Source organism: Camelus ferus, chromosome 11 (assembly GCF_009834535.1).
Source record: "Camelus ferus isolate YT-003-E chromosome 11, BCGSAC_Cfer_1.0, whole genome shotgun sequence".
Lineage (NCBI taxonomy): Eukaryota > Metazoa > Chordata > Mammalia > Artiodactyla > Camelidae > Camelus > Camelus ferus.
Genome location: NC_045706.1, coordinates 6,651,506 through 6,679,352, shown reverse-complemented (window position 1 = coordinate 6,679,352; position 27,847 = coordinate 6,651,506). Strand labels below are relative to the sequence as shown.

At 50.7% G+C, this 27,847-nt stretch overlaps 1 long non-coding RNA gene across 1 annotated transcript; it reads right to left on the bottom strand.

Moving 5' to 3' along the window:
• Positions 1-27,540, bottom strand: LOC116666935. The gene is made up of 4 exons (XR_004323738.1): positions 27,530-27,540; positions 20,046-20,049; positions 6,820-6,824; positions 1-3,965 (listed from the first exon to the last, which is right to left on the bottom strand). It is a non-coding gene; the product is annotated as an uncharacterized LOC116666935 (long non-coding RNA).
• Between the last annotated feature and the right edge of the window lie 307 nt (positions 27,541-27,847).

Below are 27,847 nucleotides of genomic sequence, written 5' to 3'. Positions count from 1 at the left end.
ACCCTTCCAAGATGAGCTGCACTCTCAACAGTCCCAGCCCTCCCCCCAGTTACTCAAGATTCAGCCATTTTAAATGAAAATGATGGCTCCTGACTCGATTTCTCGACTAGATTATAAAACGTAATGAGAGTCACGTTAGGAAAATAAGGTTTGATTCCCACTTGTTATGGGATACAAAAAAGAAAAGTATCTTTTACGGCATGATTCTGAGCGTGCCGGTGGAGCAGAAAGTGTGAGCTGGGACCCTGGCATGGAGGCAGCGCCAGGGCAAACCACAGGCCAGAGTCTGCCTGGAAAGGCGGTGCGGGATCCTCGACAGCACCTGGCAGGAGGTCCCTTCAGGCAGGTGCTCCAGGAACACCACTTCCTTCTCCTCCATAAAGTCCTCCAATGACAGCGCCTCCTGCAAGATCTCAGCGTCTCAGGTGACCCCCCCAATTCATCTAGACATTGCCACCCCTCACCCCAACACACTCGTATTTTAGATCTCCTCGTTTCTATTGGGTTCAGAATTTCCAGAATGTCGTCCTCTCACCTTGGTTGATGCCCCAGTCATTTCCAGCCACCAGGGTCCAGCTCAAATAACCCCCCTGTAGGTAGCTTCCTGAAGTCCCCCCGTCACTCTGTCCTACTTCAAAGAAATCTGCCAGCTAGCAAGGCGAGACCACCATCCAGATAACCCAGGGGACCAGATATCCCAGGGGTGCATCAACCTGCATCCATGGTTTTCTCTCTCACATAGTGATGGAGCCCTGTCCCCATGACGTGCCTGCCTCTGTCCATCACGGGCTCATTTGTTGGACACATGGCTTGTATAAAGTGTAAACAGTGGCCTGCTGAGTATGACTCTGTACAAGGAACAGGACTTGAAGACAACAGCCAGTCCTTACCCTCAAGGAGTGCATGCTGTGATGGGGGAAAGGACAGAGGTGTACGCGGTCACCACGAAGCCCCGACCCATGGCCACCCCGCCTCTGAACCCAGGCCCAGGCTGAAGCCGGCCTTCTCCTCACTTGCAAGGCCCCGGGTGCAGAGGGCATTAAGCTAAGACGACAGAGAAGACAACAGCCCTGAAGGCATGACATGGCCTGGCAGGGCCCACAATGTCCTGGCCTGTGGTGCAGTTTCTCACTTGGGTCCTGATTGGACAGTCAAGAGGATGAGCTACAGAGACCTTCTGTGGACACGAAAGGTCTGACCAGCCACCATGTTTGTTTCCCCCATTCCAGGGGGCTACTGGGAGAGGAGGGCCCTCTGAGCACAAACATCTCTCCAACCAGGACTTGGGAAACAAGCCCCGTGGAGGTCCCAGCCCCTCTGATGAACAAGTGACATGCACGAAAGATAGGAAGTGTGGAAAGCGTGGCGAGCAGGTGCACCCCAAGGCCCAGAACGCTCAGCCCAGCTGCCGGTGCTGAGCCAGCTTCTTGCCTGGACCTGGAAGGGGAGCTGGCATCTCGGAAGGCCACCTGAGGCCTCTCCGGAGATGGACACACCTGAGCTTTAGGGCAAGCGAGTCAATGTTCAGGATGTCCATCAAATAATGGTTTGAGGAACTGAGTATCAATCAGTCGGGACAAGTGCCTCCTTTCCCACGTGTTATTTGTAAGGTTCTAAAAAGGCTGGCAGGAAGCCAGCAGCAAAGTGTATCTTGGGGTTCTGGTATCAGTCACCCCCAAATACCTGTAATTAAGTTGAGCCACGTGGGACACCCTCTGAACTTGTGCAGGGTGCCGTCAGCGGGCCTACAGCTCTTCAGAGCCAGATGGCTCTGCTGTCTTTAGACCTACTCCAGCGAAGAAGGCTTGGCCTAGATGCTGGAACCCCTGTCCCTGTGAGGTGTTTATAAGGCCTGGAGCAGACACTCCTTCCTCAAAGGTACAAGTGATGAAGAAAAAATGCACCCAGGGGAGAGCAGGCTTGGAAGACGAGGCTGGTGGCTCACACTCGGGAGGTGTGACCCCAGAGGCCACAGAGATGGGCCGCCCACCTGGGGGAAGAGCACGACCCGCCGCGGTAGCCACAAAGCAAACCCCAGACACTGACAAGCACCCACACCGGCCACAGACTAGAGTCAACACACCCCCACCTCCAAGGTGGACACAGAGCAGCCTTAACAGGCTGCTTTTAAAAATGACGGGAGTCTAAATAAATCTGCCAACTATGGTGAGAGCCCACAGGCAAACCAACAAGTGCAAAGAGAAGCTGAAGCCTGCATTTTACCAACGAGAAACAGCAGACAAACGATACAACACTGAACCCAGTTCTCATCTGCAGAAACTGAGGGCCCATTGGGTGCGGGCAATTCTACACACCTGATTCCTAGATGACAGCGGGCATCCCAGGGGAGCGGTCGTTACTCCAAATTTACCTTAAAACTAGGACCTGATAAGTCAAAATGTGGATTTTTATCCCTCACAAATGACATCTATGAAGCTTCAACTTGACTATTCTCCCTTCCTCTCCTGATTCTTTACACAAGCACAACGTTGTTTCATTATATTCATTTATACTACAGAGTTTTAAGTCATGTCTGGTTGACTATTGTATATTTACATAGCTAATGTAATTATCACTAATCACATAATCACTGGAAATGTACATAATTGCCTGATCCAAACATAATTATAATGTATAGCAACATTATGAATCCCATTTTTAAGATCTACATTTTGGGGCTATTTAAAGATATTTATTAGAAGTGATTATGGACTACCCCCAGGCGGTCAGCTTCAACTGCAGTTTCTTGATAAGATGCTCCAAGTGCTTTAAAAAAACAAAACAAGTAGTGATTCTACAATGCATTTTTAAAAGACAGATAAAACCAAAGGCATACAAATAAAAGACAAAGTGATTCTAGCCTAAGTCTGGAGACTGCTCTTCCCAGGAGAAAACACAGGTGAATCCTTGCCCTCTGTGGGCTCTCATGGGTGTGAGCCAGGCCATGAAGGCCACTGAGAGAAAGTGCCCCAGTCCTCCCTGCTGGCCCGGACGCCACTCCACTTCCGCCACCTCAACGACCAAGAAGCTCTTAAATATCACCTTTTCTTCTTGAAAATTCTGGGACCATGGATGAGCTTTCCTGCGGTCTTGGGGGGTGGGGAGGGAACACTGCACTGAGACGTACGTTCACAACAGCCAGCTCATCCTATTAAGAGCAGAGTGACACTGGAGAAAAAGTCCTCCTCCACCTCATCGCTGCAGCATTTTCTGTGATTTTCTCCTCCTCCTCGGGAACAAAGTTGATGTAGACAAGGATTCCCAGGGTTTATAACCATCTATGTGTTTAGCAGACACCGGCTGGTCTCCATTTCCCCCACATCCATCCATCAACCAGCCCATCTTCCTCACCGCCTTTTATCCCCCATGCTCATGAGAACATCCCAGAGGTAAGAAAGGTTGAATTCGATGGTTTATTGAAAAGGAGGTTCGTATCACTTCTTTTTACCCTGCAGAGGAAAGGAGTCCTCTCCTGAGTTATGTTACGAAGGGGCCTTATCACAGCTCAGCTGATAGAATCCTCAGGACCATTTTTCCACATGCATAAGACATTTGAACAAAATGAAGTAAAATGAAATATCTACTTTTTTCCAAATTACATTTCTAATAGCCACAGGAAAGAATGGTGTTTAGTGATTTATTCTACCATAAGCCACAATAAGATGTTCTAACAAAAAGTCATCAGCAAGGCCATTGTGGTATATTACAGTTCTATAAACCCAGGTCTCCAGAAAATGCTTTTCGGGGTTACTTTTGCAAAGCTGAGCAATAGCAAGCCCCCTTCTCTGGCCAACAAATACTTGGGGCAAATCAAACCAGTTCTGCCATGATGCAGTTACATATTAAATCTCTAACTAGTGCAATTCACAAATGTAGTATGTCAATTACGCCAGCAAACTAAACAGTGCAAACCAAGACCTACATCACACATCCAAAAGAAGAGGCCGCAATCTGGTCTGACCAGTCTGTTAGTGGACCTTGCTCTGTAAAATGTTTGCACAACAGCCCTAGGATTAGTTGATATTAGGCATCAAGAAAGAGCAGAGAACAAATTACAAATATCAAGAGAGGAACTGCTTAAGAAAAAAATTTGGCTTTTAAGTCAGCTTGAAAGACCATCATTCTAATGGATTGGGATGGAGTCCCAAAGACTTTGGGTGGTGAGAAGCAAAGCTGTATTCTGTACTTTGCTTAATTTCGAGCAGAAACATCCCCTGGAGTGGGTGGGGCATACCAAGGTTCAGATTCTGGGCTCACAGACTGATCAGGATGCCTCGGGTTCAGGAGTAAGAGACCCCAAGGCTGGTGTGGAAGGTTTCATGGAGGAAGGGACTGGGCTGTGGGAGGCAGACAGGGATTCTGGAAGCAATAACTGAACAGGGATGATGCCCATATCCCAGAAGACTGGCTTGGCTAGAGGAAAGAATTTGAAGGAACATGTGTTCCCAGAGGCCAAGAGCAAGAAGACAAAGTTCCTACAAGCCCAGAGCAGAGAGGGGCAGCTTCATGGCTTTTAATCATACAATTAAAACAACCAACCAAACCAAACCAGATCAAAAAACAGTGAGAGACACAGGAAGTCCTTGGGGTGGGGTGTGGGTGGTAGGAAGGAGAGACCCGTTTGTGGGGCTCGCTGGACTTCCAAGTAGAACATTCAAGAACAGTTAGTTCAGGTTTACAGAACAGAGACTGGTGAGCATCCAAAGGGAGGTGTATGGGGCTTTCAGGAAGAAGGAAACGGAACCCACGGAGCTGACTGGAGGGAAACGCCAAATAGAGAACAGCAGGCCGCCTGGGCACACACCCTGCACTGCTCTGTAACTCACTGGCGGCACCTGGGAAACGGGCGCCCCATCCTGACCTTTAAAGGTGCTAACCCAGCTTATAAATGCATGAAGCGCCAACGAAGCACCTTGGAGCAGCGGTCACACTTAACGGGACACCAAATGAACGTTCGGGATCACGGATTACCCGCCACCCTGAGTGACCTCATGTCACACGTCTATCTCGATAGTAGCTGTTGGGAAATTAAAAACAAACAAACAAAACAAAACTGTCTCAGGAACACCGTTCACGGATAAAGGTGATGCTGGAATTTCTGTCATAAAAAAAGAGGTGGGGGACTGGTGAGCCGTGCCTCGGGGAAAGGGCCTGAAAGAACCATTGATGGTTCTGGCATCGCCAACCACGTGGAGAAGGAGGGCCACTGGCCCTTCAATCCCATTCTTGACCCCAGTGGGGCATCTCTAGATGAACAGTGGGGTTGAGGGGGTGGAATCAGCCCCACAGACATTCCTGACACTGACTTTGGGAGCGACTCACTAGCGCTTTCTGGAATGGGGACTCGGTACTGAAGGTGAAGCACCTTTCCACGGGAGGGAAAAACTAAATTTTTAAAATCCCCCAAACACTCAGGTGAACCCAGACTGTGGGACATGGGTAAACCAGCTGGCTTGGCTCCGTAGTGTCAATACTTCTGAAAGTCAAAAGGGAAATTATTTTAGACTAAGGAGACCAAAGAGCCATGACAACTAAACGCCACATTATGTCCCTTTATTGGTTTCTGCACAAGCAAACAAAGCGGCTAAACACAAAAGCGTGGGGGAGAGGTGAATACGCCATCTATGTTAGATAGTGTTGTAATGGGGTCCAGGCCCCTGGGGGTGACTGAGGTGGCGTGTTTCTGTAGGAAAGGATCCTTTAACACATGCCATACATACTTAAGAGTAAACTGCTGCATCTACAGCTTTCTTTCAGGTGGTTCTGAAAAAAAATCCATCCACCCATCCATCCACACACACATTACTTACGTATCTATAAAAAGAAAGCAAATGATAACAAATGTTATCAACTGGTAAATACAGCTGAACAAAATATCAGTGTCCATTGTACTATTCTATCAATAGTTAAAAAAAAAACAAACCCTTAAATCCCAAACCCCTTACACTGCAGCAGAACCCCAGGGATGTGGGGGGACAGTCAATGCTCTTAAATTCTTTTAGCACGGAGCTGTTGCAGGGCACCCCGACACACAGGAGAACACGCCTCTGATGCCTTCACCTCACGAAGCTTGAGCCGTGGCTAAAGGACCAACAAGTCCACATGGACAGCTTGTGGATACAGATTCCCGTGCCCGAGTGAGCTGGCCAGCCAGTGTGCTAGCACATTCGGGGGACTGGAGGGGGCTGCTGGCCTCCCCCGGCCCAGGGGCTCCCCTCCACGGCCTCTGTGGTGAACCCTGTGGTGAAGTCACCAGACGCCATGCTGCACCGAGCCCAGCCGGCAGCACAGACTCAGGCTGGGCAAGGAGCACTTCACGCGAAGGCCAGGTCCACACTCAGGATGTCCTGCCCCTCCCTAATTAGGAGAGGATGGTGCTTAATCAACATTTCAGAGTTTTGTCCCCATGTTTCCATTAGATTTTAATTATGTTTATTTTTCCTTTCATGAATAAAACACTTCCAGACATTTTCAAAGATACCAGGGATGTGAACACATCACCAGGGACTCTGCTGGGCTCTTCAGGAATACCTTGGAATTCATGATTGTAAACCTTTTAATTTGAAACAGATAAAGTCCAGGAACTTCAGGAAGTAAAAAAAGATGGTCCTAATAGGCAGTGTCTTTCATATGCAAAGTGATCTCGGGATGGAAAATGGGCCTCAGGGCCTGCCCCCTCCCCAACTTCCCTCCTAGCCCCACCCCTACCCTGGAAGCCACCTCAGCCTACTCGAAGGCCAGGCCTGCTGACCGCACCAAGGCAGAGGGTGAGAGGTGCCGGGGGAGGGGGGCCTCTGGCTGGAGGGTGGGCTGTGGTACAGAGCCTGGCTGGGGGCTGGTTCCCACAGGTCGGCAGGTGGAGGCCTCGAGGTCGGGGCTCCGCATCTTTGGTTAAAAACCGCCAATCACGCTGGCTCTTACCTTCACAAATTCTGTCCAACCGCTGTCGCTTGACTTTGTGCTTATCCACAAGGGCCATTCTTTATCGAGCTTTGCGCCTCTCTGATTCAGAAGGCAAAGCGGTCCTCTAAGAACTCAGGGGCACTCGCGGGAGTCTGCGGGCATTACGCCACTACGCACCCTGAAACAAGGAGAAAAGAATCCTTACTCTCTGGGCACCCTGGGGGCAAGGACGACAGATCGTGCAGGCTTGGCTGCCACTTTCTAAGAGGGGACCTGCCCTCGGGCACTTGCTCTCCTGGACGCGTCCACTGCACAGTCTCCTGCCTCCGACTCGCAGCAGGAAGCGAACACACGAGGGTCACTGGCTCCCGAGAGCAGTAAAGGCAGCATCTGGGTCTCTGGCTTTTGACTTCGGGGCTATAAACACCAATTACTGACCAACCTGAAGCAAAATCATTTGTACTCCAGTGTCTGAGACCAAGACAGCCGGCAGAGCCGGCCCTGTACTGCTCTGAACCACAGAGGGAGGGGCAGGGTCACAGCAGGCGGGCTCAGACCCGCCCGGACCGCCTGGGAGCACGTCCCACGGCCCTCTGCACTAAGATGCAGACATCCAGCCGTCCCTACCCACAGGAGGGGCTCTCCCAAGGCCTTGCCAGGCAGTTTACAAACCTTCCAAAACTGCCCTTTGGCCACTGCTCAGCACCTCGCAAGCCCCTCACCCCACTGCACGGGAACAGGGGCAGGAAGGTAGCACCTAACCGAGGCCTGCCGGTGCCATCTTCCGGAGCCGTCCCTGCATCCTGAGGGGACTACAGCTGGCATCGGGGAGGGCGGTGTCCAGGCTGCTGGGCTTGACCCTAGGCAGTGGCAATGGTGCCAGTCCCGCAGCCGTGGTGTTTCAGGCGAGAGTGAGGCAGGTGAGGAAGGGGCTCCCATTTGGGTTGGGGTACTTGGGCCTCTCCCGAGGGGAACCCACATGCTATCCCACCTGAGGAATGTTTGTGGAGACAATCAGGGCTGCGTGTTCTGGAAGGCTCTGCCCTTCACTTCCTGCTCATCTAGTGGACCAGTTGAGGCCACAGGTCACTGTCTGTAACCCCCAAAGCCCTAAGGCTTTGACTCATCGCTGCAGTCTTATCCTAACAACTCTCTTTTTCTCTCTCTCCCCGTCTCTGTTGCTATCTCTGTCTCTCTCACACACACATGCACAGGTCCTCAGCAAGCAAATGGGGGGGGGGGGGGACGACAGGAGACAAAGTGAGGCTCCAGGGTTAATAATGAGAATTATTATGTGTGGTCATCAATTATGCAAAATGCTGGGAGTTACTCTATCAAAGGTCAGAAGGCAGGTCTGACTATGAAAAGGTAGGCGACTTTCTGAAAGTTAATGGCTAATTTCTCAGCAATGAGGCTGCAAAAGCACCTAAAAGATTTATAGCAATAATTATGTGGTTTTTGTTAAAGAGCTAGGGGAAAAAAGGCACAATTTCTAATCACATAAATAATGAACGCAACATCCAAGAGATACCAAACCCTTTCCAAACCTGCGGCGTTCCCCACACCTGGAATGACCCTATTGGACCTGGAAGGAGATGAAGATTGTCCTAACGTGACCTGGGGAGGTACTGGGAAGATTTGGGTGGACAGAGATGGAGTAGACATTTCCAAAAGTCTGGTTCACTTTTGCTGGGCTGTATGAAAGGTAATCATGCAAAGAGGGTATGATGGTTCCTAACAGGCCAACTTGAGACAGACAGACACACAGACAGAGGAGCAGGACTACTGGACCCAGGGGTTTGTGCCCGAGAGAGACCCTCAGAGGCTGCTCGGTCTGAGCGCCCATCACCAGATTCCAGTGCGGCCCCTCCTCGGCTCTGGTGTGGAGACAGAGCAGAGACGGGAGTTGGCCGCCGTATCCAGGGTGAGAGAATTAATTAGTTAATATTTGTGAAGTGCCTCGGAGATGAGAAATGACAGCATTATCATCCGAGGCAAGGCGGGCTTCACACCCTCCTCCTTCAATTCCCCGAGTGAGGACATAATCATTCTTTTTGCTTTCCTTTGAATTTTAATTTGTATAATTAGATGGCTTCCTGAAAAATTGATAAGTAGAATCTCGATTATGCAATCAAAGGAAAGATCAGGCATCAGCTTACACAAACTGTCTGCGTCCTATTATTTTTAAAAAAAGGCGGCGTGGGGGAACTGATTCTGTGTCTGGTTGGGTTTTGGGGTGGGGTGGGGGTTAAGGGGATACTCTCTGTGGCTAGCTCTTCCATGGGAACCCCTCCAGCAGTGGCAGCCACCCATGTTCAGACTGGCCACGATGACAGAGAATTCAGACTTGGGAGGCCACTGGGTGGCATGTGGTCTGGACTTTATGGCCGTGACCACTGATTCCTGTAGCCTCGGTCTCCTTCCCCCAGTATTTCTTTTGAAGCAAGAATGTATGTAATGTGACATTTTCCTTCTCCGTCCTCTGAAGGAGAAAGCTATTTACGAAGACTCAACACAACCCTCTTCCTGATGACAGGAACAGGCCCTCCTCAGGGCTGCGCTGTGAGCAGCGGTCTCCACGCTGACAGTGCCAGCACCCCACCATCCACACGGGCCCTGGGCTCCCTCAGCAGAGCCCACAATGCCAATCTCTGCCTTTACACCAGTCTCCACTCATAAATCATCAACTTTCTTGCCACTGAATTTATTGCTACTATCAGTAATTGACACTATCTGGTCAATGTTTAACTACAAATAAAGAAAGGTCCTCATAGGGAAGAAAAACCAGGGGGGTGGGGTGAGGGTAGGGTAATGAAGAATTACACTGTCCCACTTTTATTGAAATTGTGAACCTTCAAACCATGGTGCTGCTGTAGGTTCTAGAACCTACTTGCAGAGTGACCATGGATTAGCAGCTCTGTGTTTGTACAATGGGGATGATGTCATTTATGTTCCAAGGTGGTGGGAGGATCAGATGAGAACCTGCAGGAAAACACTTGGTGCCCAGCAGCAGGCCTCTAAGAACCGCTCTTGCCCTCCTCTGGTGAGAGGCCTTCTTAGATGCGCACCTGAGCTGTCTGTGAGCACTCCCTCCCTACTGCTTAGCCTGGGGGGTAGACCTCAGCGAAACTCAAGAAAGGTCAAAAGGAAATTCAGGTCTTTTCACAAGTAGAAAGGGCATTCTGCTGCCAATCCTTACAAAACAACAAAAACAAAATAATTTTAAAAAATCAAAAAACCAGAAAACACTGCCTTCTACCCCAAAAGAGTTGCTGAAATCACACAGCAAACCACAGAAAGGTCTACCTAACGTTCTGTCAGCTTAAGATGGGGGTGTTGATCTAGGACTGAAAGGTTTGGTGTTAGGGAATTCAACTCATTTTAGAAAGAGAAAGAAGCCTGCTTAAGAAAGCTAGTTGGAAATGCTGCTAACCATCTGAGCCTTCAAAAAGGCAAGTCGTAGTAGAGGGGGGAAAAAAAAGCTACTTGGAGATTCTTGGCAATTACTAGAAAGTGACAGGTCTTGAAGAATTGTCCATGTGGGCTTCGGAGAGAAGCATGAGTTAAGAAAAGGCAGAACAAGTAGGCAGCCTTGGTTTTACAACCACTACGTTCGCGATCAAATGCAAAACAAACACCCCACAGTGAGTGCGAGAAAAACGGGGTCCTCATCAATCATCGTCTAAAATCTGGGCAGGTTAAGTTTACTGAACGACCATTAGCAGCCCTACCTGCCACGACCAAACCACTACAGGGCACAGAAATCCTGTCTTCACTAATTTACATTCTTAAAATCTCAAGTAAGTTTTAAAGACACCCTCAGTTCCATTATTCTGGTTCCTAATCTTTACAAAGATTAGGCAAAGGAGTTTACACAAAGTAAACGATGCCTTCAATGGTGTCTTTCAAAATGAAAAGTCCTCTAAAACCAGTTAAACATGATGACAGCCTTCAATCCCCTTAAGGAAATCTACTTAAACATAATGTTAATACAGAGATCAAGTTTTACGACATGCTAATGAACTGATATTGTTTTCGTTCAGTTACTGCCAAAGTTCTCTGAGTGGACCCCTGGAGTCTTCAGAATACATTTCATCGTTAAGCCTGCAAATGGGGGTGGATTGAAAGTTAGAGAGGTTGCTGGGACACAATGCAAGGAGAAAAGGCGCCCGCAGCCCTGGCGGCATCTGTGCACAGGCCTCCCACCTTCATAGGTCTCCCACCTTTACAAGCCTGAGATGATACCACCCCTGGGGTCACCACAGCCTACAAGGGTCTCCAGATGCGGCCACAGCGTCACTTACCGACCTGTGAATGGCCCAGCAGGTGGGTGCCGCCCACAGGGTCTGCATTTTAATGGTCCTTCCAGGGATGCTGGCTCACCAAGGACCCCGACGCCCTCAGCTTCGTCATCTAGCCCCAGATAAAGCAAAGCCATGGACCTTCAGGCTACCTCAGAAGAACCTGTTCCAGGATCTTCAGAAGCCAAATGAACAACAGATGATAGATAAGCTGGGGAGAATCCCCAAACAGGCGATCTGGGTTTTGCTTTGTAAACTGTACCCGAAGGACCGACTGAAATCCAAACAGAGCAAAAGAAATGTCCTACAGGGGTGAGGGATCAGCGGGAAAAACCCTGGCTTAGCCTTTGGTTAAGTGGTTGCCATAATGCCACAGTGAGTAACAAAATGATGTAAACTGCACTTCAAGAAGGAAAATGAAGCTTTGGAGGAAGATAGATGGTGGGAAATGAGCTTTCTGAAGTCAATTTTGTAAATGTCCAAAAGCTACTACTGCTCCCTGATTATGTACTCAGGTCAGTAGCTTTGGGGCATATTTAGGTTTCAGTTTTTATTTTTTCTTGGTTGGGGCGTGGGGGGAGGGAAACATATGGTTCAGACATCTAGTAACATAAAAAGGTGCACAGGGAGGTCTCCCGCTCTGAAAGCCCCCATCACATGGCCCAGGAAGAACCAGCAGGACACTTCAACACACCCTGAAGCTTCACTCTGGTTCCTGGAGCCACGCCTGTTCCCCATTAGGCAGAACTGCTCATCTTTCCTCAGGGAATGCCAAGCAGCCCAACCCAGGGTGACAAGGTCACACCCCGGTCACATGCCCTCCATCTGATCCAGGGCCCCACCCTCTGATCCCCTGGGGCTGATACAACACTGGTGTCCCAGAGAGAAGTGCACAGACAGCTCCAGTGCTGTGAGCACAGGTTCCCCACCCTTTCCAACACCAGAGGCCAGGCAGGCTTCAGAATTCAGATGGGATTTAAAAAGGCAACCCAGAGTTTATATAACACGATGATGGATGCCAAAATTAACCGTTAACAATTCTGCACTAGGACACAGGGGTAACCTTACCCAATCGGATTCATAGACAGAATATACAAAAATATTCCCCAACAATTCAGGCCAGGGCAAAAATCTGCCACCCAGTGGGTTACGAAGAATTAAAGCTCTCAGAGGTTTTCACAATTTGGATGTGAGGTTAAGGAATTTAGGGCCTGTGATTTCATTCCCCTCTGCCCAATCTAACCCCTACCAAAATATTCTCTGGGACTTTGAAGGAGACAGAGCAATGAAAAGTGAAGACCCTGTAATCTACATGGAGCTTGTAAGGTCAAAGAAACACATAAACCAAGTTATTTTAGCAGGTGGAATCCCCATGCTGGTGGAGGAGCATTCTGTGAGGTTTGAGAGCCACAAGGAAGAAGCAAATGTGCAAACCACACGTCTGCTGAGACGATCTCCTTGGCCAACAAAGAATTTCCGAGTGAATCGTTCTGTCTGGTTTAGATTTAGAAAATACGTCTCCTGGTGTTAAATGCAAAAACTCAAGAACGCTAAATATTTTCACTTGCTAAAAGCTTTCATCAGGAACGGAGGATCTGAGCAGAAACTAGCCATGATTTTCTTAATCGGTTGTTGTATTTGTGTCATAATGAAAATTAAGTGTTGCTGGAGAAAATGAGACGCTTTCTGTGTTAAGAATTTTCACACATTTTTTAAGCACCTGACTTACAAATATGCTTTAAAAATAAATACATTCATTTGAATACTAACACATTCTTTAAAGATAAAAGCAAGGAGAAACAAACAAGAAAGGTACAGGCCCATATGCAAACTTTCATCCAAGTTAAGAGGTGTAGAGACACCTTTCTTCCTCAGGTGTTAAGACTAAGGAATCACGCAAACACAGGTGACTTCTTCCTTTCCCACCTGTCAGAACCTTTCCTCCTTTGGCGTGGCAGTTCTGATCTGCAGCTGGGCAGTCTGGTCAAACAGGGCGAAGAAATTAGCACCCTCAATTTCTGTGTGGAGAGAGGAAGCTCTATCCTCACCAAACAGCTCATCTTTCGTTACACGTTACATGCAAGACGTTATTGTAGGATGCTTATATCTGAGCAAGTAAAAGTGAACACCACACAGAGTAAGTATCCAGAACACTGGAAAGTTTGGAAAGGTCTCATGAAAATGCCTGCGGAGGGGCCTCAGCCAGGGGGAGGCTTTGGGATGACCACTCTGTGCCCCAAAGGTGGCCTCAAGGGGAGGTCTGCAGCCTGTGCACCCATATGCATTTGCTGTGGTCCAGTGTGGAATAAAAGCTCGGGTATCTGATGGCCACTAGAGGCTTGGACCTGGGTTGGGCGGGGGCAGGGGTGGCGGGGCGGTGCACCACCAAGGCAGGAGCCACCAGGAGACAGCTAACTGGAGGTGATGTGCTGAATTTGTGCTAAACTTTAAAACTTGGTAGGGAATAGGCTTCTCTACTTTAACATTTTAAAGGCAACTCTGGATCACTTGGCTTATTCTAACACACGGGAATTGCACTTGTAGTTACGGGAATCAGTTGGTTATCAAGCAAATAGCAATGACAAGATTGTAAGTGTTTATAGAAATCTTGAGGTTAGATCTTGAAGATGTTTGCCCCTGGGGGGCCCTAAATCCTCACATGCCTTCTCAGAGCGTCCACCTTCCTTAGGGGGCACAACTGCTTTGCTGCCCTTGTGAGATCCCAGGCCATGTGTCTCTTGACACTGTGCAGTCTGGAATCAGAGTTTCAGGGCATGCTCTCTGCAGTTCTGGCTGACTCACAAATCCAAAGGGAATCACCCGTGTGGGGCCGATCTTCTGCTCCAGCCTTTCCCTGGAGCAGGCGCACCCAGCGGTGGGGCCCTCCGGCTGATAGAGGGCGCTGCACACCCTGCACGGCCTTCTCCAGGCTGCAGAGACCTGGGATGCTTTGCCAGGACTCGCCTTGGTCATTTCAGTCCCAATCCGGACTCTCAAAGAACCCAGAGAAAGTGAGACCAGAGGCCTCCAGGAGGAGAGGTCCGAGATGGCTCCAGGATGACACACTGCATGTCTCCTCAATCTCAGGACAGAAAAGGGACAGAAGAGACCTCCAATCTCCCTTAAAGCAACAGGCGTTCAGCCTCCAGGAACACGGCCAGCCAGGGGACAGGATCGCAGCAGGGTCCTACTGCTGTCTGACTCCCGGGCTGGCAGCGAGGTTCACCCTTTCAGAGAGGAGTGAGTTGAAGCTCAGGCCGAGGAGAGGCGGGTCACAGAGCAAGGAAGCTCTCCGCCCCGGGCTTGGGGTCCCTGATCCAAGAAAAGCCACGGGCCACCCTGAAGGAAGATTTTCCATTAAAGCCGTGCTTCTCATTGAAAGACACATCAGTGAAGAATCGCCCACAGTGATGAGAGAGGAAGACAGCTTGGCGGAGACATAACATGTAAGGTGAGGAAAGGACTGAGGTGTAGTTTCCATTACAGACCACAGATTCCGGGCACCACACGCACCTGGTGGACTGGTGACTGCTCAGTTCTCATCAACCCCGGCATCTGCTTGTTGTGAAACACAGATGACCTCAGAATACACAACCTTTTCAGCAGACGCTAATTTGGAGAGGAAGGTGGAAAAAAGATAGATGTTTCCAACCTTATTCAGGAACTGATTCTGGCCAGCAGCACAGGCCCAGAGGCTGCTCCTTCATGGCTGTGGGCTCACCCCGGCCAGGCTGCCCACAACGGGGGGGATGACTGACCTCTCTGGCCTTTTCTGATCACTAAGTTTTAAGAAGCCAGCACATGGATGCAGTAAATCAGCTCCCTCCTCCACACCAGCAGGGCACCCGAGTGGTTCAGGCTGCAGCAGGAAAGGAGGGGCTGTTGTGCGGTCAGTGCTGAAGCAGGAGGGAACACACGCCCCTGGCAATCCCCGCATCTCCAGGACCAGCATCCTTTCACCACCATTTCAAGGCCAACAGGTTGCCACAGCAACAGGTGCCACTGGACAGCACGGCTTAGTCTTGGCCTGACTTGGCAGGTGATGCCTCTGGAAGGACCCCACACGTGGAGATGCTGGGGCAGGATTTCGCCTTCTCCAGGAAGCCTCCTGATGAGGCTCTCTCTGCCCTTCTTCTTGCTTTGCTTCTGACACCACAAGCCCCTCCCCATTTTGTTCCAAATCACATTAAGTGGGATTTGCTTGGACCTCCTGGAGGAAGGTAATCTGTATGGCCCACCTCAAGGTGGACAATCCAGACAGGCACGTGGGCTACCTGGTGGCCGAGGAGAGGCTGAGAGAGGCCAGCAGCCAGGGTGGCCCAGGTCAGGCTGACAGGAAAGGGGATCCAAGCTGGTCCGGCAGAGATAAAGTCATCAACGTGAAGGATGGATGGCTGGGGCTCTTGTTTCGTTTTCAGAAAGCAAGTTGTCTGGAAAGATTATCTCAAAAACAAACAGAAGAGCTCACTCCAAATCCAACCAAGTTCAGCGCCGCACAGGTCACACAGTCACCAAAGACCCAACCCAATAAAGGCTTCTGAGCAACACTGCTCCAAGCCTGCAGTCCAGCCTGGAGTGTGTGGGCCAGGAGGAGGCTGAGCAGCCGGGGACCCGGGCACAGCCTCTCACTCAGCTCTGCCCATCACCTCCCACATCCGAAGGGCCACCATTCTAGGGCACGGCAAGGGACAGGAGTGCTCCACGCGGGCCCTGAAGGGCAGCCCATCCTTTACGTCAGAGGAGGAGCCGCATCACAAAGGCACTCGCAGGAGAGCCAGCTCAGGCTTTGGGAGCAGACTGTACGTTTGTTTTACGACAACAGATACTCTGCGTCTGGATCTTCACAAATATCCAAATTCCATCGTGATGTTTCTCTACAAGGCAGCTACTGGGGGCATCCATAAGCCCACACCGTGTTCTCATACAGGAGTTTTATGGACGTGTTAAGCGGGAATCCAACATCCCTAACTCCAGAAAGTCTTTAAAGAGGTTCTTCCCAGACCTTATCTTTTCAACCTGAGTCATGGAAAGGAAAACCTTAATCTTCCGTGTAGCTGAGTTTAACAACATGAAATAAAACAGCTTGCAGTCATCCATTTTGTTAAACACAATTTTAATGTGGAGGACTGGGTGGAGGTCGGGGGGTGGAAACCAGAGGGAGGTGGGCTTTGCTCATATCCATGCCGGCCACGGGGGGTGGGGGTGCGGGTCCCCAGTTCAGGTTGGGGAGGAGACGCAGGGGACAGTCACGTGTCACATGAATCCATCTTTGCTGATGAAATGTGAGAAGAAAAGTAGGGAGCCATTAAACAGCTCCTTGTGCTTCTCTGTTTTAGGGTATTCCTGAATTCCTTCACCTGTCTCACGGTGGACGCCACTTCTTTGATGGGTAAACAGTGTCACTTCTGCATTTACTGTAGCCCCGAATGTTCTGAGTTATGGCTAAAATATCACTTGGTGCAGAGTGGTTGCTGGAACAGAGGGGAAGACATGGCCACACTCCCTATGAGAATTTTCTAGGTGTGAATCCTTGTCATGATCGATGGGGTTCTTCACAAGTAGGGCAAGTGCTGGGACAGGTAGGGAGGATGGAACACAGTCACCTGTTAGGTAGTTGCAGATGACCAAGTGCCAACGGCCAAGGATCCTGATTTTAAAGAAATCCTATTAAGGGACTCTTGACAAGGTGAAGGCCATTTAAAAATCTGCTCTGAGCTAATTTATGGGGATACTGTACACACTGGAGGCCCCATCAGATGAAGAACAGATGGGGAAGTAGATTCCAAGGGGTTGGACATTTGAACACTAGGTTCACATCCCCGGACCAGACAGCCCATGAAAACGACACAAGATGAGCTTCTCGGGAAAGGCAGCCCCTCCCCTGCGGCTCTGGGCCTCCCGCCTTAGGGGCCCAACCTGCTCACCTGTGGGCTCCACGTAAGTATACAGACCCCCAAAGGCTTAATGCATATTTTCTAACTGCCCACAGTCACACTGCCTTGTTATGGACAGAATTATGCCCCCGCCCCATTTATGATGAAGTCCTAGGCCCCAACACCTCAGTGACCTTATTTGGAGAGAGAGTCTTTACAGAGATAATCAAGTTAAACTGAGGTCATATGGGTGGGCCCTAATCCAGTATGAGACAGTCCTCATTAAAAAGGGAACTTTGGACACAGATTCGGGCAGAAGACCACATGAAGGCACAAGGAGAAGACGGCCATCAACAAACCCAGAGAAACCTCGAATAGAGCCTTCCCTCGCGGGTCTCAGAAGGAACCAAGCCTGACACCTTGGTCGCAGACTTCTGCGCTCCAGAACCGTGTGACAATACACTTCCGTTGTATAAAACCAACGAGCCGGTGACCCAGGCAAACCTGCCATGCCTGCTGGTGATACTGGGGAGGACCAGCCCAAGAAACCCCCCACGATTCTCAGGGAAGCTCAGGACCATCTTGCCAGGAAGCCGGGATGTGGTGAAGGGGTGGCCTCCACGGGGTGTGATTTGTCACTAGTCCTGGCTTCATCACAGAGCCAAGTCAAACTGCATCCAGCCACGTGCCCCAAAACGCAACAAATACAGACATGCCCATGCCCCAGGGGCCGCTGTGCAGGGCGAGCAGAACCGGGCCTGGTGCAGAAGGAAAGAGCCGTGGGCCCCCAGCCAAATGCCCCCAACCCACGAGGAGCAACCTCCTGAAAGACAGAGACCTGTGTTTTCAGGGGAGAAATACAAAGAAAACTGTCCTAACCTTACTTTGCTTTCGACTGTGTTCTGCCACTGTGTCCTCTGTTAACAATAGGCAGATATCCGCACCCTGACGCGGGGGGTGGGGGACGGGAGGGTGGTCCCACACTGCCGTGTTCCTTTTCCTCCATCGCGTGCTGGCAGACTTCACTTCTGAGGAGGTGGGAATCAGCTCAGGAATCCCGTGTGGATTCCCCTTGGGGTGACAGCAAACAGACTAGGCTGTGCCTTAAACATCGGGTCTGAGTGGTAACGGTGTACCGAGGCCCAGGCCCTGGAAGGGATCTGGATTTTGTACACAGTGATGAGATGTGTTTCTGCCCCAGAGCCAAGGATCCGGGGCTCAGGCTGGAGACTGTGACTCCGATCACCTCCATTAAGACAGTGCTGGAGCAGCCTGCACCTCTCTCCACACTCCAGAGTTCCCGGGAAATTCGGAGCAGAAGCCATCTCTGACTGTGTATGTATACCCACACCACAGCATGCAATCCAGAGGCCTCCATCTGCGGGGCGGTGGCGGGGGTGCTGGCCGGTGATGCCCAGCCCTGATGTCCAGCACCACAAGGAACAATGACCGAGCCCAGAAAGGGAAGCTGCACAGGACTCCTGGCAAAGGCGGCAGGGACAGTATGTTGCATTCAGCTTCTTTCTGCAGGGGGTGCCCAGACCCAGAAACCCACGACATGTCAGCTCTCTCTCCACAGTGCCCTACTGCTGGCACGAGGGCGCTCACAGTGGGCATGCCTAAGGAACAGTGGGGAGGGGGCTTGAGTTGTCGAGGGTCCATGGAGGATTTTCAGAGCCATGACCCTTCCTAAGAGGCCTATGACCTGCCCCCTCTCTGCATGGGGGAAATCCATCCTTGCCATGGAAGCCAGAAAAAGAATCAACACACCTGGCCCCCAGTGAGCCCCACCTCCCGGAATCTGTGTCCTGTGTAAGTAATCCCTGCTTCTGACAAACAGACTTGATTCTAACAACAGGCAGGTGCAGGGGATGTCACTGCCAAGATTAAACTGTGGCTTTCAGTCTTGGGCACCCTCTGTCTCTGTCTCTGTCTCTGGAAGCCAGCTGCCGTGTCGTGAGCTGCTTTGTGGAGCAGCCTGAAGAACTGAGGGTGGCCTCTGGGCAACAGCTATTGAGGAACCAACCAAGTCATGCCAACAACCAAGTGGCCTCCCCAGGTCCAGCCTTCAGATGAGGTGGCAAGTCGGGCTGCCATCCTGACAGTAACATCATGAGAGACACCGGCCAGGGCCCCCAGCTGAGCTGTGCTGGATGCCTGACCCAAGTAAACCGCAAGGTGAATTATGCTGTTTTAAGACTCTAAGTGGTGTGTCCGTCACAACAAGAGACAACTAATACTATGCTTTACTCAATCTACCAGATTTACTGTGGTCACCAATAGTCAGTTCAACAGGAAAGACAAAAATAATACATTTGTACTGCACTGGCTCCAAGGTTCTATTACCTACAGGATGGAGAATGCCAACAAAAAGCTACCAAAACGCTATAAATCCTCAGCTGCCCAGGCTGACATGCAGTCTGCCTGTGCTACGTCCAGCTGCGTAAACTTGGGGCTAAACTCCATTCTCTGCACGGCACCAATGCCACAGGCCTGGAGAACGGAGACTCTGCCGGGGTTTTCACTCACCCCAGATGCTTCAATAAATTCCAGCGCTGTGCTCACCGCACAGAGTTAACTAGGGCACCCTGGGGTCTCCACTCTGACTCACGCACACCCATAAATCTGGGACATTAAGAAGATCTATCAGAAGCGGGGCCCTGCATTAAGAATGCAGCCTTCGAGGCCACCCTGTGCATGGTGATGCACTGGATAAACAGGACCTCTTGCTTTCTCATTCTTAGAAGAGGTCCTTGAACTGCAACTATTAAAGTTGAGCGCTCTGAATTAGAGGGAAAAGGATGCAGGCAACGTGAAAGGCACTCTGGGAAGAGTTTCAGAGTCTAAATGCAGCTCCCATCCCTGCAATGTGAAAAGACAGCGGGGCGCCTGCGATACCAGCACGCCTGTCCAGAACCCAAGGGGCAGAAAAGGTGCGGAGTGTAACTGTGGTTGCGCGTGCACGCACACACCTGTCCATGCATGTCCATGTGGCCCTTGGCAGTTTCTTGCAACCATGGCATTTCTGAGACTTTAGGTTACCAAATCGTCAGCTAGAGAGCCCGAGACTCAACCCCTAGCATGTATTTTTGCTCATCCTACAACTCCCAGGTCACCCCCGGCTGTTCTGCAGAGGTGTTATTGGTGCAAAACTCTGGAAGCCCAGGAGCCAGTTGGAGGCACGCCAGCCAGGCTGAAAAAGCGATGGCTACATCTCATTTAGCCACAACCCAGCCCCTGAAGTACACCTAACACATCCACCCCCTCCCAGGGGGAGCTCCTGGACCTGAGGGAGAAAAGCCACAGAACCAAGAGATCGATCAGCAAAACAAAGAAAAGCTGATCTGTAAACTCATTTAGAAAACAACGTCCAGACAGAAAGGTACCCAGCCGCTGGCAGGGCTCCTCTGAGGAGTGGGACTACTGTGGGTGGGGGTAGGGGTCTCCCCCTGCAGTCCTGGATGGCTGCAGTGGTTTTCACCCACGCATATCACGTTAACAACAGCTCACACTTACTGAAAGTGTGGCGGGCACTGCTCTGAGTGCTTTCCGAGCGCTGACTCACCCAACACGTACACAATATCCTGAAAACACATTCTGCTGCGTTGAATTCAGTAACTAAGGCGTCTACACTGCAGAGAACACACCCAGCACAACTACCCATCTCAGTTACCACACCTGCTCTGGGTGAGGCTTTGGGCGAGTCCCCAACATCTCAGGTGCTCACAGGACAGAGGTGCAACCCCCATCCCAGTCACTTTCACAAGGGACAGCCCAGAGGAAGCCCAGATCCTCTAAGATCAAGTCACAAACCAGAGTCTGACGAAGTGAGTGATGCCAGCTCAGAACCCCTTCCCTCCCAGAATTTGCTAGACTCCAAACTACACTCTGCGTGTTAGTTTCATGTAAAAGCTGAAATACTGACCCCATCTTCCTGTTTCCAGAACAGATCCAGCCTCTGGTCAGATGGTGGTCTGAGCTCTTGCACAAGAGATGTCACTACAGAAACGTCCACAGGCTTGGGTCATCCAGCTCGATCAGTCCCAGGCGTGGTGAGGCATACCGCAGTGACCCACCTCCCAGTCACAGCCATGGCCCCCAAAGTTTGACGAGCTGTGACCCCAGCACAGATGCACCTGCGATGCCTGCAGATTCTGGAAGGTTCCCTCACAGCCACACACTGGGTCCTCCACTGCCTTCTTGGTTAGCGGGTCTCCGTTACACCTTTCTCTGGATGGACCCGGGGCTGCAGGACCTGGGCTGGGCCCAGCTTCCCCGGCCAGCTCCAGGGGCAGAAGAGAGACGCTGCTGAAACAGGAGGCAGCAGAGTGTTCTTGTTCTCAGAGGGGGCTCGGCAAGGGTTAAATGGATTTTTAGAAACAAAACTTATGAAAATGGCCTCAGTACAATTTGATGAGGTCAGCGAGCAGAGCGGCCTAATGACACTCATAAGAAAAAACATCTGTCGGTGTCGAAAGGTCGGCAGGAAGTGAGTGGGGTTTACGTGGCTCTGATTGGCCAGACCGACACTCCTAGAAAGAGAGACACATGGCTTAACTTGGCCCAGAGGAACAACAAAAACCCCTTTCAATTGTCCTCTGACCAGCCCCGCCCCCTCTAAACAAGAGGCCGACCTCTGAGCTATGAAATCGTCTAGGACCCTGGCTGGCAATTAGCTCTTTGTTCACTCCCTGATTATACACAGAGGCTAAAATATTCCTGAAGGAGCAGTATAACCTTTAGGGGATGATGTTCTTACAAAATCTCTAGTTTTACTTTTTGGCTAGAAAACAACGTGGGTTGGTTGAATAGCAAAATGCTTCAATAAATCCATCATCGCAAAAACCAAAACAAGAGGTTTCTTTGGAAAAACAGGAAGTCCTGGTACATAACATAGCTTAAAATAGGGCCAAGTTCATTTGTTGACAAAACCCCAGCCTCCAGAGCCTCTTGGCCTGATCTGTCCAGATCCAAGTACCCGCTAATCCCCCTCAGGCCCCTGTCCTGTTCCCTCGGGTGACCGGCCGGCCTGGCCTTTGTTACCCCGACACGGGGCACAGGGCTGGGGCTGGCCAGCCGCTTCCTGCGCACAAGCCCCGAGGAGGGTCTCGGGAGGGGCCGCCCCCCAGCACAGCCGCTGCAGGAACCAGGCCTGGTGCTTTTCATGAGCTGTGGGCCTGTTTCAGGCTTCTCATCACATTCACACAAAATGGGGAGGCCCTCCTGAATTAGCGCTCTCTGTGTTCTCTACAGACAGCCACAGAGCTGGGTTACACAGAAGCCCTGACTGCTGCACGGGAACTCTACTGCCTGAGCTTAACCCGCGTGCAGTGAGCAAAAGGGGTACCTGGCTTCATCCACATCTAAGAACGAGCCTCTCTCTTCCTCCAGACCAGGCAGGAAAGAAGCCAGGCTGTTACAGTTTCCATTCTTCCCAAATGTACCCACTTTCAAGAGCATGGGCTAGAGAAAACTTCCAAAGAAACGCACTGAAGTTTCTTCAGTGGACAAAGCTATCCCCGCGTGAAGCAAAACCCGCATTCGTACACGGACTGCTGTGGCCACAAGACGCCGCCCGAGTGTCATCCCTGACCCGCGACAGCCAACTCCACTCCTTGCCCACTGAGTCCTACCTTTCCTTACTGAACACAGCATGGCGAGAGCAGGTATCAGTCACATCCTTGTTAAAATGTGAAACTGCCCAACGCAGACAGAATGACCCCAGAATCAAGTCAGCCAGATTCTTAGAGCCATCAGCACCATCAAACCCAGGGTCCAGGGGTCTTCTGTGACCTTCAAAACGTTTCCTCACCACCACGGAAGGGGAAGGCAGAAAAAGGTTTCCGCCCATTTCAGTCCTATAAAAACTTCCTGATGTATTGCATTAAGTAACTTTTTTCCACAGTGCTAACCCGAAGGGGAACTTTTTTTTTTAAAGTCCAGGTTTAAGTAGAAAGTGCCACTTGTTTCGGGATTCTGGTGGGTTTTGTTGGCTTACAGACAATTGAAAGGGATTTTTTTGCTGTTCCTCTGGTGGGTTTTGTTGGTTTGCTGCTGCTCCATGAAGGGTAAGAGGCCCACACACAACTTCACGTAAGAAATGAGAATTTAAAATTCAGCCTCACATATGTGGAGATTGTAGTGAAAAATGGGGGGAAAGAGAATATGTAACTTTGAAAAACAATGTGATTTGGATACAATTTAATTTGGACCCAAGACTTGCCACCATTGACCCACTGATTCACAGAAGTCCTGGACCCTCAAAAGGGCTGCGGCCTGAGGCCAGCATGCTATTCCAGCCAACTGGCCATAAGGATTTTTTTTTTTAAACATGGCCCGAGGGCACAAACGCTGGCATGAACCCTGGGAGTGCCCTCCTCTCTGACTTCCTGCCCTACCAGCTGGGGAGAGGATTCTACGGGTCAGGGAATTTGCCAGCCTCTGGGCTCATCAGGAGCCTGAGGGCTGGAGAACCAGGAATGGGTGCATCTGGGAGCCCGGGGGGGGGGGGGGGGGAGTCCTGACTCTGCTGCTCTTCTGGGGAGACACTTAGGATGAAATGGGGCTCAGGATCCAAAGGGGCTCACCTAAGGGAGCCCCTTTGGCCGTCACCCCCTGAACATGCCCCACTGCCTCGGCCCCACACTGGGGTCCTTCCTCAGCAGGGGCTGAAGGTGGGGAGGCCTCGTCCCCATAACTGAAGAGCTGCCCCGCGAGCCGCTTATCCAAGTCACTCTTCTGGAGAGTGAACAGTATGGAAAACGTGAACATATGTGACAGCAGGCAGCTGATGCACACAAGCATTCTACGCAGCCATTTATTTTAAGGCCTCGTGTGCTATTTTTATACCCCCAAAACCTTGCCAAGGGAATCCACAAAGGAAAACCAGTCCTCTGGAGCCGCTCTGGCTACTCCGCCTTCACACATTTACAAAAGGGACCAGCACAGCACCCTATTCAATGCCTTCTCTGAGACAAAGGTCATTAAATAAGTCATTCGAAATTATCTAGTTCAAGTCTTTTTTTTTTTTTTTTTTAAGGTCACAAGCGGCCTTTAAATGGAAATGCAATTTTCTTACCCGCCACCCCTGGCTGTGATATTCTGCACCCCTCCTGTGTGTGTCACAGTCCACCTGCAACACCGGTTCTGAGCAAGTGACCAGCTGGAAAGTCTGCTGTGGAAAGAGCATTTAGACCCCGGAAGGGAAAGTTCTGGAGCTGTGCTCTCTGCCTCCAATTACGTGCAGGGCAGCCATGCAGAAGAGGAATTGAGTGTATCCTGTGTGGGCAGAACCGTGACCAAGGAGGGCAAGGAAGCCAAGAGATTTCTGATGGATAAAGAAGTTTCTCACAGTTAAGGAAAGGCTGACCCCTGGATGTGAACCACACTCTCTTGGACAGATGCTCCCCTCCCCCCACAACCGAGGGAGCATGCAGTCTAGTCCAGGACTGTGACCCCCTTGTGCAATGGGGCAGGGATGCTAAGGTGAAAGGTGTGTGTGTGTGTGTGTGACATTCAGTCTCACACCTGTAGATGTTTTCCCATGTTCTAGAATCTTCCAGCCTGCACCAGAGGTGTGCCCAAAGGCAACCCACAACCAACCCCTATTGGATCCAGGCTCCCCAAGGTCCTTAGAATTCTGAACTCTCATGGGAGTCCCACGGAGGCAAACAGCCCCGGTATGTGCCATTTTATTTTCACTCAAAACATCCTTCCCAACAAGCTGAGCACAGTATTTTCAACTGAGGCCTTGGCATTGTCTAGGAATGTTTTCAGAACTAAGCAAATTGCTAAAGCAAACATCTTATTTTTGTCTGCTAGGACAGCTGAGCACTGTAAAAACACTTCCTGATGGCACTTCCAGGGGAACTGCCCCCTCTGGTGGAACTGTCTGACCAGACACTCTGGATCAGGGAAAACACTCTGGCTCTGGACAGGAGGGTGTGTGGGGCCCCTACCTGTCCCTTGGGGGGTGGTTTCTGCTTCAGGTGCCACCCCCAGCAGCTGGGGAAAGTTCCCTCTCCTTCCAGCTCCCAGGCACAGCCGCCTTTTGAAATGGAACACCAATTCTCTTCATCTCTGCTGGTGAAGATACACCCCAGTCCTTACTGGGGAAGGCTTGGGACTCAGCCTCCCGGTGACAGGGCCACAGAGAGGACAATAGGGTCTAGAAAAGACACCCCCCCCAAGCCGGCGGCAGTGGCTGGTACTGCAGGAGGAGCCAGGGCTGGCCCACCTGGGCCCCCGCTCATCCCGCAGGTCACAGGCCCCTCGTGGCTCCTGTAAGTGTTAATAGCATCGCTGGGAGCAGCAGCTGTGGCAGTGACAACGTCCCCAAGTCCTGGGCGCTGTTCTTAGTGCTCTGCATGAATCAACTCATTCTTCCCAACAGTCTTAGGAAATAAGTATATTATTAGCATTATTTTAAATGACAAGGCTGAGGCCCAGAGCGGAAAACGACTTTGCTCGAGAGGCACAGCTGGACCCTGTAACTGGGCAAAACCCACGTGCACCTCTGTTAGTGCTTTCAAAGGGCCGGACCAGGGGGCAGCTGAGGCCTGCAGGCCACACCCCTTGCCACTCTGGATAATTAGAAGGTGGCCTTGAACAAGAAAGGGGAGGGGGCACAGAAGCGGTTCATCAAGGTCACAAACCGTTCACTTTTCTTTAGGCGCCATAATGCTATTATTGCTATGTTTTTAAACGAAGGAGCTTTTATCTTTTAGGAATATAAACTGAAACATTTATTGTTGCAAGAAAGCGATGGTGACGATCTGCTTTAAAATGGCCTGGTGGGATGGGGGGGGTTGTGTGAAATGAGACTGGCCATCGGTTGCTAACCGCCCAAGCTGGCTGATGGGGACATGAGTATTCAGAACGCAATTTTCTCCACTTCTATATATTTGAAGTTCTCCATCTGTAAAATGCGGACAGCGTCACCCACTTTGCAGAGCTGCTGTGGGGACTGTGGACAGCGGAAGCCAGCTCTCAGCGCACAGTGGAGCTTGATGAAGGCAGCCCCGCTATTGTGTTATTAGTAATAAGGAATATTGAGCACCTCGCGTTTTCCAGGTGGCCCTCAGAGCGGCACAGTGGACAGATAGCTGTGCTGGGATGATGGTTCTGGGCTCCAGAGAGCGGGCCAGGCCCCTGCAGGACAGGAGCTTGGCGCGAAGGAAGCCTCCCGCCACAAGGCTGAGCACCCCACGTGGGCATCAGCCTCCACGTGGATTTTCACTCCCCCGAACTCAGCCTGCACTGAACGGCCAATACTGGCTGAACCAAGAGAGAACAATGAGCAAATTATCACATCATCCTTCTCCTTTGGAAGAGATCTGGAAAGCTAATTATGTGTTACTCCAAGCACATCTTTATTTCTGATGTGGAACTAGTGTGGAAGGCAAGCTAGTGGGTAGGAACATCATACTTCAGAAAGTCGTATTATTTGCTCACCAGTAAGCCACTGGCACGCGTGTCACACGTATGTCGTGGAGCCCATCACATCCCAAGGAGGAGCCTGGCCGTGGCCACACCAGGAACTTGACGTTGAGGGTGGCTTCCTTAGCAGGCCTCAAATGGAGTCCTTTCTCACTGAGGCAACACGGCTAAGTTCCTCTCAATATACACAAAACCGGGGGGAAATCTAGGCCCTTGGCTCCCCGCCAGTAGTAAAAATTAATTGCCACATAAAATTGCTGATTCCTACCAAATGAAGCGCTACGATTTATCAACTCACGGATGGCACAAACTCAATAGTGGTTTAACTACATCACCTGAGTTATTGCTGTGTTTTGTATCAGTGACAGCTTTACTGGGAATGAAAGTTCTGCAAATTCGTTCATGCAGGACAAACTTCCAAAGTAAACAAAAGCAATAAGCAGGCACCATTCCTCTGCAGCTGTGTGACAGGTTCTCGCAGCCGGAGGGTGTCTGGAAGGACAAAGTCTTCCCAGCCCAGGCCTGGGGTGGGGGCCCAGGGTGTCTCCCTGCACCAGAATCGCCCTCCACCCCCTCCCACGGGGTGCTGCCCTCTGACACCCTGAAACCGTGGCACCCTAGCCTTAAGGACCCATCGCGATTTCATTACCTAACTCTGCCCAGCTGTAGGAACCCAGGTATTTAAAATGCAGGGAAATAAAATCATTGCCGATTGCTTTTTTATTTTCAGCTGGGGCAATAAATCTATAAATAGCTTATATGGTGCAGCAGACAATTAGGTGGAGACCAACTCTGTGGATCGTAGCAGCACGAAAGACACTTCGTTCCGGCTCCAGTCACTTGCCTGGAGCCCGGGCACCCTCACCACTTCGTGGGCTATTACCGCTGTTTTCCTCACCCAAATCCCACCCCAGCTGGACAGCAACGGGTTCGTCTTTTTCTAATTTGAATCAGGCCAGACAGAAACAGGTACATTGCTTTCCCGTTTCCACAATCAGTGGAACAGGCAAAGACGTCTGAACTCCCTAACGTCAGGCCTCCGGAGAAAAAAACAACTCTGGGGGCAGGCGTGAGGGCAGAGTTCTCACAGAGAGCCCTGCAAGGCCCACCGATCCTCCTTCAAAGCCCTAACCCTCGAGAGAAAAGTACCCCGACTTAAACTCAAGAATCCAGTTACATTAAAAAACGCCAGCGTCACAGCCTAGTGTATACACGTGCTTTGTTTTGTGTTTGTTCTTTACATTCAGAGTGGAGGCTCTGAATCCATTTTAGAATCTTATTCTTAAGGAGACCATGAAACAAAAATCAGAGGTTGGTTTCCCAAAAATCAAG